Genomic DNA, 8,313 nt, shown 5'->3' on the forward strand with positions numbered 1-8,313 from the left:
GGTTTTTTTCTTTTCCTTCTCCTTTTTAATCTTTTTTACAAATTTTAATGGATTTCTGAGATGGGGACCAGAGTCTCCACTGGTGACCTCCTCAAACAAAGAATGTCACACAGTTCCCAGAAGTGCAAGATGCCAGCTCAGTACTTGTTCCCCTGCCAGCATGGCCAGCAAACAGCTCTGCTTTCATCACTGCCTTGATGCTGCTCTTTGAACAGGTCATTAGGAATTCCATGACCCGTAAGCCAACATACATGATCTCCATGACCTTTTTACTTTTCCGTTTTCCTGAGATATAAATTGTGAAGCTTGAACCTTTGTCTAGACCTAACTTTCCCATGTGGCCAAGGAAGCTCCATTTATTCAGACTTTTAGAGGATAAAGCAGGCATTATCAGCCTCAGGCTATGAAATGAAAGGAGCATTACAAAAATATGAAAATAAAATGTTCCATTAAAAAATAATTTTGTTACAACTCAAACCTATTCCCTGTTTCAAATTGGGCATAAGATGATAGACTGAGGATGAGTGGCTGGAAAGCTGCTTGGCAGAGAGGGATCTGGGGGTACCAGTCAACAGCTAGCTGAATATGAGCCAGTAGTGTGGCCAAGATGGCCAAGAGGGGCAACACCATCCTGGCTTGTACCAGAAATAGCGTGACCAGCAGGAGCTGGTGATCGTGCCCCTGTACTCTGCATTGGTGAGGCCACACCTCGAATACTGTGTTCAGTTTTGGGGCCCTTGCTACAAGAAGGACATTGAGGTGCTAGAGCGTGTCCAGAAAAGGGCAACAAAGCTGGTGAGGGGTCTGGAGCACAAGTCTTACGAGGAGCGGCTGAGGGACCTGGGGGTGTTCAGCCTAGAGAAGAGGAGGCTGAGGGGAAACCTTATCGCTCTCTACAGCTGCCTGACAGGAGGGGGGAGCCGGGAGGGTGTTGGTCTCTTCTCCCAAGTAACAAGCAATAGGATGAGAGGAAATGGCCTGAAATTGCACCAAGGGGGGTTTAGACTGGATCATAGGAAAAATTTCTTCACCGAATGGGTTGTCAGGCACTGGAATGGGCTGCCCAGGGAAGTGGTTGAGTCCCCATCCCTGGAGATATTTAAAAGACAGGTAGACAACATGCTTTGAGACATGGTTTAGTACTGGACAGGTACAGTTGGAGTCTATGATCATAAAGGTCTTTTCCAACCAAATGATTCTATGATAATGTTTACTTCGCATACTGCTCCGCTGAACTGAAAACTTTTATTAATGATACACTTTTGTTTTTTAAAATTATGCTAACAGACTTACAGATCTAAAATAGTAACCAAATCCTAATAATGAAGCCATTTAATATATACCTCAACTTCTGACAACTTAATACTTGCTTTGAAAGCAGCAGTCCCCAGACTAATATGTTTATATCCCAACATAAGTTGCGCGTATGTGCTCCCTTGCTAGCTGCACATTGTGTTGTCCTGACAGTTAAAGCTGTTCTGCAGACTTTGTTTCTTTACTCCATTTTGCAAATGAATGCTTAAATTATGAAAGAAATTAACCATCAAGATGATCCTAGGACATCTGCAATAAATAACACAAAAAGGTTTTAAAACGTTCTCCGATTCTTTGAAAAAACAGCAAGTTCATGAGATGCAAGGCTACATTTACATATAAATGGAAATACACACATATCCACGCATACACACACAAGATATTTATAAGATATCCCACATTTATTCTTCATCAGATTGAACCTTAAGAAATTAAATGAACTTTTAAAACCCTTTATTCTAACTGGATGTTCTCAAACTATTTATAGCACGTTAAGCTTTTACTTGTGTATTTGCCAAAGACGACACCACCAAGAGTCAGGAAATGGCAAGATAGGGGAAAATACAGCAGCTCAGAACAGATTAGCTTTAAAAAAGTATTTTTCATCATGGAAATATAAAACAATCATTGAATTAAACCATTAACAGCTTCAGAGCAAAGAGAAAGGACCGAAATCTGCTTTCTGTCTCAGAACTACAACTCTCATTTATTTCAGGGACTACACAGCTGCAGCCAAGCATCACTGTGAGCCCAGTAGACAAAACTAATCAGCAGAGAAAATAAATCCATTTCTGGACACATTCATGTCCTTCAAAGGGTCTCTTACCTGAGCTGCCTCACGGCTTTGCAAGCTAGGTGTTCTCTCAGGGAGATAGAAGCAGAGCAGTCATTTTGGGAGAGTTGTGGAGCAGATACACAATGGAGCATCATGAACTTTAATGAAACAAGGTCTGTGCAGGCAGTATCCTTTCCATGACCAACTAAGGCAGTCAAAAAAAAAAAAAAAACCCACAAAAAACCCCACCAAAGAAAAACCCCAAATTGGTCTTGAGCATGCAAGCCCATCCAGTTTCTTCCACTGGGCTATGCCTTGGTCTATCCTGAACATTTTCTTTGCCAAGATATGAAGATCAGTACCACGCACTACTGGGAGAACACAGGCAATTTGCCATTCTCAACATTGTCTACCACCAACAACCATTTAAAATAACTTTTCCAATTATTCACCTGAACTACTGACATAGGTCCATTTTAATTTGGAGCTGAGGGCATCAGAACAGATTTACATCCACAAAACTTTCACATGATACACAGATCAAGCTATCACACACAAAAAAACCTCCCAAGAAAATCTGAAGCATGTGATTTCTATCAACTAACTTACCAAATCTGCAAGCCCTTTTTGAACTCGCAAGTAATTGCGCCAGAATTCAATTCTGTCACACACCAGACAGTGGGAAAAAAAATTTTTCAAGGCAATTCTAAAAAAAAGATGTCAAAATGGGTCTACATTGATCACTTTGATTTCACCTTATGTTTCTGCTCCTTACTGAAAACTTTTGTGTATAATTTTATTTCAATTTAAAAATTATTATAAATGTGTGAAATTGAAAAGATGTGTGGGTGCCTCTTAGCAGTTGCATATCTAACAATTATTACCAAAGTTTAACATCATAATTAGATTTGTAAGTCTCAACACACATTTGCAGGACTTAACTTTTGCTCCTCTCATCTGCAAGAAAAACCTTAGCTCTTGAACCTGGAGCGTGACAGTGGGGGTACAGTTAGAAGTACAGATTGGCACAAATAAAAATGCTCAAAAATGTAAAGGTGGAAGCCTTAATCCTCCTTGCTCTCATTCCTGCATTACAAAGCAATTCCACTGCACCGGAAGCCTGGATGGATAGGCACCTCTTGCATCAGCCAGACATGGTTTCCATTCCAAATACTAACTGCTTTAATTTCTTTTCGGTTTAAAGTAACAGACTGTCAGGACACATTTAATTGTCCCATGTTCTGTCAGTGGGGTATCGACATGGATATCCACACAGTTCTCCCCACTGCCAGGGATGACCTCATGTAAATAAGTGACGTGGGAACTTCCAAAGCCGAATCAATACACACATTTTGACTACATTTAGTGCTGTTTCAAAACTACAGAAGTTTTTACTGTATTGCAAGGCCAGCAACAGCTTTCAGTCTTGTCATAGTCAGAAAACAAAACTAACTTGTCATAAGGAATAATTTGACTGATAAGCATATATACGCACACAAAACCCATACGTACAGTCACAGAAACTATGCAGGAAAAGTCAAATTAATTCAGAGTTTCTATTCATAGGAATATTTATAGATTAATTGATAATGGGGTTTTATGGTTTACAATAATTATTTTTGTTTTTAAAAAAACCCTAAGGAAATAGTTCCCTAAAAGACTCATTTTCTGGTATCCTCCTTTAATATATTTCTCTAGCTTCATGATTACCTAACAAGACACAGTACTATTGATCCCGTATGCTTGGTTGAGTTGTAGATTATGATGTACTGAAGAAAAAGTCTGCTTCTGAGACCTTTTGCATTATCCTTGAAAACATTTCACAAGCCAAACATATTGATTCACATTGTAATAAAAGAGAAACTGGGACTACGTTATTTTTTTCTTCTTTCAAGAGACAATATCCCAGTCTCTTGAACATTCTAATAGCACAGTTCAGGTGAAAAATTTAAGGACTTCAGCCCTTCTTTATCCATTTTTAATGCCGCAAAACTATAATAATAAAAGAATTAATTTTCACTTAAATAAAAAAAATAAAACCAAAACCAAACCCCAACACTCCCCACCCCCCACACCATGAAAAAGCCACATTTACTTCATAACCTTCCAAAGGAATTCTTTGGATTCAGGAATACTATAGACTTCATTTTCCCAGAAGTCATTACATTACCTGAAGCATGAAGTCTCATCTGATCACTATTATAGACAATAACCCTTTCACAGGTAAGTTACCCATTTCATCCTACATTTAGATTTCAAAACTACTTCTCGTCGTTTAATGTTCTACAATAGGAAAAAATTTAGGCATATTTTGTCTTAGGTTCTCAGAATTGAGAACATATACACTTGAAATACACTAAAAAACTGCATTTTATTTCAGATTCATTATTTTCTGGATAAGATATTCCTAACCATCAGAATATATATTTATAAATAAAAAAAAAAAAGGATGAAATAACTTGATTTTAGCTCCTGAAGCATTCAAACATAAAAAAATACACCACTTTCATTATACATAATAAAGTTCAGTGATGAGGAGATAATTAGGAGTATATGCAAATCACTACAAGTTTGTTACACATACATCAACTCAGGCATAGCTGAAGGGCTAATTCTGCTTACGTGGCAAACAAAGGTGGGGTTTTTTTGTGTTTATGGGATGATCAAGTTATGGATATTGCTGAATGAAGCAAGAGATTGCACAGCGAACCCAGTAAACCCTGATTCAGATTCTTAAATCTGATTCAGACTACAGCCCCAAAGTGTCAATCACTGGTGTTCTTCATAAGAAATCAATATGGATGGTGAGCACAAGACAGATGCATATGGATTAAATGTTCTTAGTGTTTCTCCTTATCTGCACTTAACTCTGGGTTTGGATTTTTAAACAAATAAAAATCCACCCCTTAAAATCTCTAAACTATTTGCAAGTGTGGGGTTTTTCCATTCTAATAATTCAACTCTGTGCTAATATAATGTAAAATATCCTTTAAAAAGACATTTGAGCTCCAAGCATTTAATGCATTACAGTTACAGTCATAACAAAATAATCTGTTCTCTAACAACTTTCAATAGAAAATATTTCTAATATAATCAGGGGATTATCTGGAAATATATATTATATTAGAATATATCTATATTATATTAATATGTAACATCATATAATATATAGAAAATATTTCTAATAATATTGGGGGATCAAATGTGCCCTCAGTAAAGTTTGCAGATGACACCAAGTCGGGCAGGAGTGTTGCTCTGCTTGAGGGTAGGGAGGCTCTACATAGGGACCTTGACAGGCTGGGTTGATGGGCCAAGGCCAATTGCATGAAGTTCAACAAGGCCAAATACCAGGTCCTGCACTTGGGTCACAACAACCTCAAGCAATGCTACAGGCTTGGGGAAGAGTGGCTGGAAAGCTGCCTGGTGGAAAAGGACCTGGGCATATTGATCAACAGTTGACTGAATATGAGCCAGCAGTGTGCCCAGGTGGCCAAGAGGGCCAAATAGCATCCTGGTTTATATCAGAAATAGTGTGGCCAGTAGGAGCCTGTACTCCGCACTGGTGAGGCTGCACCTCAAATACTGTGTTCAGTTTTGGGCCCCTCACTACAAGAAGGACACTGAGGCACTGGAACGTGTTCAAAGAAGGGCAAAGCTGGTGAGAGGTCTGGAGTCTTATGAGGAGCGGCTGAGGGAACTGGGGTTGTTTAGCCTGGAGAAAAGGAGTCTGAGGGGAGACATCACTCTCTACAGCTACCAGAAAGGATGTTGTAGTCAGGTGGGTGTTGGTGTCTTCTCCCAATAACAACGACAAGAGGAAATGGCCTCAAGTTGTGCCAAGGGAGGTCTAGATTGGATCTTAGGAAAAATTTTCAGTGTCAAGCATTGGAAGAGGCTACCCAGGGAAGTGGTTGAGTCCCCATCCATGGAGGTGGTACTTAAAAGACGTGGTGATAGATGTGGTGCCTAGGGACAGGATTTAGTGGTGGACATGGCAGTCTTAGGTCAATGGTTGGACTTGATGATCTTAAAGGTCTCCTACAACCTAAACAATTCTATGAATCCATGATTCTATAATATCTCATTTACCGATATATTCTACTCAGTGTCCCAGACTATTCATCTTTAACCTCGATGACATTTCCATTGGGGTTCTCAACCCCCACAACAAAATCACTCTGCTTTTAACCATTTTTGACCTTTTGTTCTATAACTTATGCTCTACTATTGGTCTCATCTTTTTCTGTAAATTGAACAAGAGCTTTACACTGCAGCTTTTGCTTTCATTCTGACTATGAAAATGAACTTTCTGCTATTGGACAAGCCTCTAGCAAAACTCAGGAGACATTAATCTGCGCTCAGAGGAGAAGCATCATGAATTAAGCTGTACTATTCAAGGAAAAGGTAGTTACACAAATTCCTCTCATCTGTTAATTAGAAAAAATATGTCTGATGATGAATTAGAACAGTTGTATACTCATTAGGAGCCAGAAGTGAACTGATGGCCCAATGGAAATCAACAGCAAAATTTCAATTAGGTCATGAATTTACCTCATATTTTTGCACCCTTCACAAATTTAAGTAAAACAGATCTGCTTATAGAATCTGAACGAAATAAATTCCCCCAATCTGCCATTACCAACAGAGTATAGGGCACTGAAGAAACAAGACAGAGCTCAGTACGCTGAGTACCCATCCTGAGAGCATTTAGGGCCACAGCTGAGCAAGTAGGAACAGTACCTCGGCCAGGCAGACCTAAGCCAGGTCTCCATCGCTGCCCTGGGCTGCAGCAGCAATCTTTATACATTACAGCCGTGCTTGTGGGATCCTGCCTCCACAGTGCAGCTCGACTGTCTCCAGAGACACATAGACATGTTTCCAACAGCAGTTCAACCTTTTGCAGAGATCAGTAGGGGAGTTATGCACAGCTAGGATCCCACTTCATTCTTAACTACTTCATGACTTTTTCGCTGTCCTTATACACAGAACTGAATGTTATCCCTAATGAAAACTTCCTACACTGATAAATTAGCAGAAATTATTTATGGATGTCGCTCCTTACAAATTAGTTCTCATTTAATGTTATTTTAAGATACTGTATTTTGCATAGTAAAATGAAACAGTTTTCAGTACAGATTAAAGTACCTCTGAAAGGTTAAGAAAACTTATTTTCTTACAGGTGATAAATCTCAAGGTGATTCTGTGCTTTACTGCTTAAGCTTTCTGGTTTTGAAACACCAGTTTTCTGAGCTCTGTATGCACTTGTTCAACATTCATCAGTGTAGGCTTTTAACATCCACATATTCAAGTATAGTCACAGAGAACTTATTTTTGTGTGTTTAAAAGCACATGCTGATTAATGCTAATAAGCATCAGTCTGAACAAACTCAAAATCTCTTTGCACTTGGTATGTCAGACTTTTCTTGTGCCAACTCCTTTCTGTTCTGCTAGAAGTGCGCAGTTTAAAAAAAAAAATTTTTTTCCCCAAATTTTCTTCCTTTATTTCAAAAATGAAAAGCTTCTTTCAGTATTGTAAGATCAGAATTTATTAAATGTGTCACATTGAATCTTACAGCAACAGATATAGCTATCAGCAGTTTGATGTATGTTGTATATTCCTGAGAAGGTCTGAAGCACTTGAAGGACGTAAGGATAGCAATCTACATATGGGGCTGTGTGTCAGGAATGCTTAAGGGTTAATCTACATGAAATGCCAGGTGATAACAACTCTCAACTGCAGTCAACATATGGAACCTGATTTGATAGGATTGCAGTGTTTCCCAAGTACATTAAAAGCAGCTGGAACTATAGCAATTTTGTGATTTCCTTAAATTGGGGGACAGCTGCTTACAACCCTGTTACCGAGCTTACAGCTCATGGCATGAAGCTATTTGATTTGACCTTGTTAGGATGTTTCATGATCTTTATTAATTTTTCCCTTCCTGTATGTTTATTCATCTCCTTTCATTTACAAGAGCTGGGTTATAGTATTTTACAGTATTTCCTCTCATCCCATTCAATTACCAACAGTCAAATCATATGACTTGACATAAATTTAACTAGTCAAATTGTTCATTGACAATTCCATTGCTTCAGCTAAATAAATCAAAACGTTAAAGACAGCGTAGGAGTTCTCTCTTTTTAGGCAGTGATATTTTGGAGGAAGGAAAGGCCTGTTATCACCATGGTTAAACGATGGGTATCTGAACTGCTCTATTTGTTCA

The sequence above is a fragment of the Egretta garzetta genome, unplaced genomic scaffold, assembly GCF_000687185.1.
Source record: "Egretta garzetta isolate BGI_Z169 unplaced genomic scaffold, ASM68718v1 scaffold23, whole genome shotgun sequence".
Taxonomy (NCBI): Eukaryota; Metazoa; Chordata; class Aves; order Pelecaniformes; family Ardeidae; genus Egretta; species Egretta garzetta.